This window comes from Pteropus vampyrus, unplaced genomic scaffold (genome assembly GCF_000151845.1).
Source record: "Pteropus vampyrus isolate Shadow unplaced genomic scaffold, Pvam_2.0 Scaffold421, whole genome shotgun sequence".
Lineage (NCBI taxonomy): Eukaryota > Metazoa > Chordata > Mammalia > Chiroptera > Pteropodidae > Pteropus > Pteropus vampyrus.
In genome coordinates, this window is record NW_011889202.1 from 465,301 (window position 1) to 473,091 (window position 7,791).

At 36.9% G+C, this 7,791-nt stretch overlaps 1 non-coding gene and 1 pseudogene across 1 annotated transcript; one reads left to right on the forward strand and one right to left on the reverse strand.

Moving 5' to 3' along the window:
* Positions 1-246: 246 nt before the first annotated feature.
* Positions 247-365, reverse strand: LOC111732044. The gene has a single exon (XR_002777405.1). It is a non-coding gene; the product is annotated as a 5S ribosomal RNA (ribosomal RNA).
* A 4,131-nt stretch (positions 366-4,496) lies between these two features.
* Positions 4,497-7,138, forward strand: LOC105306107 (annotated as a pseudogene).
* Positions 7,139-7,791: the final 653 nt, after the last annotated feature.

Genomic DNA, 7,791 nt, shown 5'->3' on the forward strand with positions numbered 1-7,791 from the left:
GTACCCTCATATCCCATTCACAAACACAAGTTACAATTGATGCAGCCACTTTTGCAGTCACACCTTAAGAAAGCACCATCTTGAAAGATAGGATCATTTCAAATATGAAATGATCCTTTTGTATGTACATAGGCATCTTCTATTTTTTTTTTTTTTTTTAGATGAGGCAGCCTTTGGTTGACCTCACAGATTGCAAGGACCTTGTCAGCTTGCAATCCCTTATTTTTTTATTTTTTTATTTTTTTACGCCTACAGCACCCGGTCTTCCTAGGTGGTCTCCCATCCAAGTACTAACCAGGCCCAACCCTGCTTAGCTTCCGAGATCAGAGGGGATCGGGCTTGTTCAGAGTGGCATGGCTGTAGACAATAGGCAACTTCTAATTTGATTTCAGGCTCCAGGTGAGCATTCCGTGCAATGACTGGATAGGCAAAAAGGGCCTTCTTTATCACATTGGCATCCTCTGCCCTTACTACTAAGTCATAACACCTTAGTTTTGATATAGTGGGTTTTTACTGTATAGAGTGCTTTGTCTGTATTATATTAATAATTTCACAGTGACTGTCTAGGTATTAAAAACTCCACGTTCAGGCAAGTCAGCTGGACCTCAGCAAAGTTAAGTGACTTGTATAAGGGCACTCCTTTCAAGATGTGATGGAGCCCGAAACAGGATTCCAATTTTCCTCATCCCATTACACCATGTGGTGATTGTGTGTGCATGTGTGTGTTTGCGTGTTTGTGTATAGGTGTGCTTGTGTGAAAGTGTGTGTTTGTGTTCTGTTCTGTAGCTGAACAGCAGTTATATATTTTCCTTTTTATTTTTATCCTCAAATACCCATACACGTTTAGAATAGAGCATTCTTTATTTTTAAAATAATATCTATTAAGAATATCACACTGATGAAAGGAATGATTACCTGTGTATACATCACCCAGCTGAAGAAATAAAACATTACTATGCGGTTTAAGCCTTTTATGTGCCCTCCCTCATCCTGTAATCTTTGCCTTGACAGGCTATACTACATTTTCAGGGCCCATGTATTTTTAAATGAGTACTGTTTTCAAATGTTAACAGTTTAATTTGTGTCCAAGAATAATTGCATACATATCTATGTGTGTTTATATATATGTATGTATGTGCTTGTATACATATATATAAATGTATGCTTAATATTTCAGAAATTGATTTACTATAATCTTAAGATCAATGATAACATATTTCATTTCTATAGCAATTTTACATTTGTAAAATACTTTGAAATATTTCATCACATTTTACCTTATGAATTGACACATGTGCAGGTCCTCTGGACCTACAAAGTTTCTGAAAGTCAAATAGATACACATGTGTGAGCCTGTTTGGTGCAAAGTAATCGCTTTTGATAGTCCCCTATCCCAACCACTGCATGTCCACCAGAGAATCATGCTTCAGAATTCTCTTTTTTAATAGGCATGAAAGTGAAGCAATAGGGTATTTTTCCACTTCTGCAGTATAGTCAAATACACCATCTATATGCATAAATACATTTTAATTCATACCAGATTATTAGATGTAAAGACTTGACACATATTTGACTAAGAGCAATACCTGTAGGTTTCTTGGAACTTCTCGACATTCTTTATTAACAGTTTTCATAAGTCTGATTTTCTCCGATGGTTCCTTTCTTATTTCTGGTTAGATAGAGCTGTGTGAATTATCTCCATTTCATTCCTTAGCTTTTCCAGAGCCACATTTTGCTCTGGAAAAGGGAAAGAAAATCAACTGATTTTCTTCCTCGGACTCAGAATGGGTGCAATAATTTTCTATAATAAATTTTAGGTCATTATTCTCATGTTCCTAAGCAATTTATGATCTTTAATCAGGTTTTTTTTCTCCCTACGACTAAATCATCATTTTTAAAAAAATTAGAGATAATACACCTGCTGATGGACTGTATGAAGGACTGAGGAATAGTTGAATTGGAAGAAAAGTAAAGCTGGTCTATGCTAAGTGATATAAGAAAATGAATGGCATAGGGTAATAGCCCCAAACTCACACAGGGAGGGAGGCAATACAACCATATTTATTAGCAAAACCCTGCAGATTTCAATAGAGAATTCACTTTTTAGAATGTAGTAGGTAATGACATATCCTGAATAAAGGCGTGCAAGTAATCTGTTTTTGTTGCCTAGATTTCTTGCATTACCAAATGCAGTACTTATGGTAATTATTATATTTTAAAGAACCGGTTATATCTATGAACCTCAAATAGATGGATCTGTTAGTTAACTATCAAACTGGTAAAAGGAATAATAACAGTGATTACCTGTGTACACATCACTCAGCTGAAGAAATGAAATGTTTCGTAGAGTTCAAGGCTTTAACTCACCATTTCTGCCATTTGGAAATCTGAAAATATTTCATCTAGATTAAATGAACTCTCAGGCAGTTGGGGCTAGGAAAGAGATGATTTGTTCCACAGTAAGCATGTCACTTCTACAGTAAGTAGGAGGCTAAGAGGAGAGTTGGGGAGCAGTAGTTTAAACTCAGGCTGTGATCTATGGCTTAAATACTTCCAAACTTGTGCTCCATGAGCTTTCTAGCAAATCATCAAATTTCAAATTGAGCTTTTTTCTTTACATTGAATATTGGGCTTAAAGCTGGCTGACATATTAACTCAGAAGATATTTCATTAATGGCTACTCGAAGAGGGTAAAGGATAACTTTACCACAATTATAGGATAAGTAAAGCATATTAAGGAAAGATTATAAATGAAACTAGATGTCACATCCCTATATAAAAATGTAGTCCCCCCCCCGCCCCCCAGTGATAGAGCCTGCTAACATGGAATCATTTGGGCATCATAGCACAACAAAATACTTGACAGTGTTGCCATGTAAGCATTCTGCATGAAACCAGGCTTGGCTGGGTCGGTCTAGACTGACAGCATGGTGGCTGTTATAAATTGTAGTTCAGCTGACTACTTAGCATTGAAAGCAAAATAAACATGTAATCCCTGAAAACAAGGGTTGGTTTATGAAATAAACATTTTCTGCTTTAGAAAAAACTTTATGCAGTTCAAGAGAGTTTTGTTTTTAAAACATTACTTACTAATTGCATTTAAGCATAAAAATAACTCTTAAGGTTTCTCTCAGTCTGTTTCATACTATTGCATATACAATATTTAATTAGATGTTTCATTAAATTTATGAATGTTTTCAACTCATGCTGAATATAACTTATTAAATTTTAATTTTAAACGACAGTGTAACACCCTCTTTTGGAGTCACCCTGCTTAGGCTGGCTGTGACTACAGACATTTATATATTTTGCTTGTGCAACCGGAGGTGCATGCACACAGGGAACAGCTGAACAGCTTGTCTTCCTTTCTGCTCTCTACCTGCCTTCAGCCAGATATTACTTGTCAACTTATCTTTTCTTTGGCACTCTGCCCAGCGATCTGCATATAGGAGGTATTTAATAAATGCTAAGTGATGAACACATTTCTGTTTGAGCAGCCAGTGGAGTCAAATGGAATAATTGCAAATTTTAAAAAGTCAGGTGTTCCAGCTCTGTCTGTAAGAATCTGTGCAATCTTGGGCCATCCCTCTTTTTTTTTTTTTTCTTTTTACCCATCCTCTCACTCCCCTCCCCTTTGGCAACCATGAGCTTGTTCTCTGTATCTCTGGGTCTGTTTCTGTTTCGTTTTGTTTGTTTATTTGTTTCGTGTTTTTAGATTTCGCATATAAGTGAAGTCATACAGTATTTGTCTTTCTCTGTCTGACTTTATTCACTTAGCATAATACCCTCGAGGTCCGCCAATGTTGTTGCAAATGGCAAATTTTCATTATTTTTCATTGCTGAGTTAATTGGGACTCTCTGGGCCTTAGTTTTCTCTTAGACCCAGTGGTTTCTGAAAACCAGCCTAGAATTAACCTATAGTTTGGTGACTCCCTCCCCTCTCATTCTACCTAATATCTCAGTTCCATCTTTACCTCCAGTGGAGATGCTCTTGTGTGAGTTACCTTAATGTCATTTGGCTAAGTATTTGTTATGCTTTTAATTTGGCACGTTCATCAGTAACTTCTGCATTGACATTAGGAGAAAAACAAAAATATTCTTTTACTGTTCAAAGGGTAAGAGTATATTTAATTTACTTAAAACTAAGAACATATTTGATCTGGATCATCAAGCTAAACACACTTCTGGTTAGGAATGGCCCTTGCTTACCTGCCCTCAAATTTTCCCCATAAACATTTCCTGGCTTCTTCCATTTAGGGCTTTGATGGGAAGTCTGGGGGACTAGCTACCAGATCTTCGCTGCTCCAAAATTCCCATGACACCAGAGGCCAGTCACTTCCCAGATTGCACTTCAGTTTCCCCAATTGTCAAATCAGGGAGCTTTATTTGATGACATCTAGAATCTGTTATATTCTGATTCTATGTGAATCTATGTTTGGGCATACCAATTATTTAAAGACAAAGAAAGGCAAAAGAACTTTTAACGAGCACCTACTATGCGCCACAATGGCAGGTATACTCTAGAGGTAAGGAAACTGAGGACCAGAGAGGTTAGAAAGCATGACTAATCATTAATAAACTAATAAAGCTACAAATGGCAGAGTCAAGACTTGGTTCTGTGTCTTTCTGATTCCATAAGCCACACTGGTCGGACAGGTAAATTAGATCCGTTTTATTTTATTTTATTCAGTAGGTGATGGGGAACAAGTTTTGATCAAGGGTTAGTGTGACAAAGGCATAATTTAAAATGGTCAACATGATCATATTCCTAGAGGATAGCAGCCATATTCAATTCATCTCTTTACTTTCAGCCTCTAACAGTATTTAGCAAATTGCAGTACACGATTGATGGTGATTGAATGGGAAGGTGGATGGATAAATGAATGATGGTGATGAATAAGTCATTAAATCAGAGAAAGGAGATACACTAGTGATAATGCTACTGTTACCATCTGGACATGAAGTAATAAAAGATTGAACTAAAGTGGTGGTAGTGGGAAAAGAAAAGACACATATAAAGAGGAAAAATTGACTGGACTTGGAAAGCAATTAGATATGGGCATGAGAGAAGCCAAAATTATGACTCCAAAGTTCTGAAGCCTTGTTGGTTTCCATCATGATTTGATATCATTCTCAGAATTCTGGTGATCAGTTTATAAGCCAGCATCTATTACCGAGTGCAGTGGAGGTCTGCAAACAATAGAAAACAAATGGAACACAATACCATCTGAATAAGTTGTAAAACTGAATCCATTTATATTTGAGTTTGACCCACATAAGGACCAAAATACAGTAAAAGGGAGGTGGTGGAGAAAATACAGCATATAAGTCTCATGTAGAGGTTAATTACAAGTGGCTATTGTTGACACTGATTTCTTTTAAACTATTTTCTGCCTCATTTTCTCTCTTTTCTTTGTTTAATCAAGATGTTTGCTAATAGATGTTAAACTGGGTACCACATATTCGTGTGTAGGAGTCTTCTAGCATGGAAAAGTAGAGATCATTGCCAATCACTGAGGCAACTGTACCAGTCCAAGTTATGCAGATTTCACAAAGTGAGCATCTCATCAATGAGGTTGCTAAGAACCAAGAGGTTGTAGAATATAAAGGGAATACTATTTTTTCCCCAGAGGAGACATCTTCCACAGTTCTAAGCAAGATGAAAGAGTTTGCTGAAGCCTATTTAGGGGGAACAAAAGTAGAAAATGCAGTAATTACTGCCCCAGCCTGGTTCACAGTGTCAGGCCACCAAGGACGCAAGGACCATCACTGATCTTAATATTCTGAGAATCATAAATGAGAACCTATTGCAGCAGCCATTGTCTACGGCCTGGATTAAAAAAAAAAAAAGAAAGAAAAAAGAAAAGAAACTTTAAAACAGAGGAACATGTGCTGATCTTTGACTTGGGTAGAGGCACCTTTGATGTATCTATCCAAAACATCTAGGATGACATCTTTGAAGTAAAAGCCATATTTGGTAACACTCACCTGGGTGGTGGGGACTTTGATAACTGTATGGTGAATCACCTGATTGAAGAGTTCAAATGCAAACACAAGAAGGAGATAGCCTCCAACAAACAGGCAGTATTCTGCCTCCAGACTCCCTGTGAGTAGGCGAAATGTGTCTTATTTCTTTGCTCATGCAAAGATTGAAGTTGATTCATTCTAGAAGGATGTGGATTTCTACACTGCCATTCCCTGAGCCCATTTTTAGCAGCTCAGTGCTTTTCACTTCTGTGCTACCTCGAAGCTGGTAGAGAAATATCTGAAGGATGTCAAACTTGACAAAAGCCAGATTAATGAATTTGTGCTGGTGGTTGGTTCCACTTGTATCCCAAAGTTCTAAAAATTGCCGAAAGATTTTTTAAAATGGAAAGTTGCTGAAGAAGGCCATCAACCCTGAGGAGGCAGTGACGTATGGTGCAGCTGCATAAGCAGCTATTCTCCTGGGTAACAAATCAGAATGTACAAGATCTCCTGCTCCTTGATGTTACTCCTTTCTATCTAGACATTGAATTGGCATGTAAGATGTGACATCCCTTATCAAGAAAAACACCAACATTCCTACAAAGCAAACCCAAGTGTTCACAACTTACTTTGATGACCAGACCGCTGTCTTAGTGAAAGTGTATGAGGGAGAAAGGTCTTTAAAAGAAAAGAAAAACTGCTTGGCAAGTTCATACTGCTGGGATCCTTTTGCTTACTAATGTGGCAACCCTAAAATCCACGCGACCTTTGACGTAGACACCAGTATCGTTATCAATATAAGTGCTGCAGACAGAAGTACCGGCAGGAAGAACAAAATCAACATTACTAACAATAAAAACTTTCAGTAAAGATGATATTGACCAGAGTGTAAGAGAAGCAGAAAAATATAAATTAGAAGATAAAGTCAATAGATAAGAAACACCATAGAATCCCACATGTTCAATGGCATGCAAATGGTTTAAAATAATACTTTCAGACTTAAGTTCATTAAAGAAGATATAAGAGGAAGGTTCTTGAAAAGTGCCAGGAAGTGTTAAGCTGCCTCAAGTGTAGCCAGGTTGCTGAAAGAGATGAGTGTGAGTATATGCAGAAAGAGTTTGAAGGAGTCTTCAGTCTGAGTGTCGTCAGGCTTTACTACCATCAGATCTGATTGCTGTGGCTCCCACAGCTCAGAGGAGCCTAGGTCTAGTATTGATAAAGTAGTCTAAACAGTCATTCTTTAGAAGAATTTTCCTGTTCTCTACAGCCATTTATGCAGTCTCTATTTCAGTATTTCATGCTTAGTTTTGCAGCATCAGTATATATGAAAAAGGAGAGTCAAAACCTAGTTTTATGATAAGAATTTGTAAGTTTATTCAACAATTTAACTGTAATGCTTCTACATCTTGTGGGTTTATGAACTTCAACTCATTTTTTTTTAACATCTGACGTTTATATATGGTGACTTATTTGGGAATTAGCACTTATAAAATATTTAAACACTTTAGTAATAAGAATGAAGTTGTATTACCATCCCACAGTCTCACCACTTTAATAAGAATGACTACTTGTGAGCAAATATTGTGGCTGAAAACTTGTATAAACATTTTGTTCTACTCATCTATATTCTACTTTAGAGTTTGTCCCTTTTAGTCACATTTCTGTGTATTTCTTCAAAAAGTATTCATAACCCACTGATGTCTGCGTCTCTCAATTTACAGAGAAATTATAATCCTTCCCAAGTCAAAGTCACTGTTTATGACTGTAAGTCTTCTCATTGTATGTTGCTTAACAAGGGCTGGAATGTTTTTTCTTACCACTAAT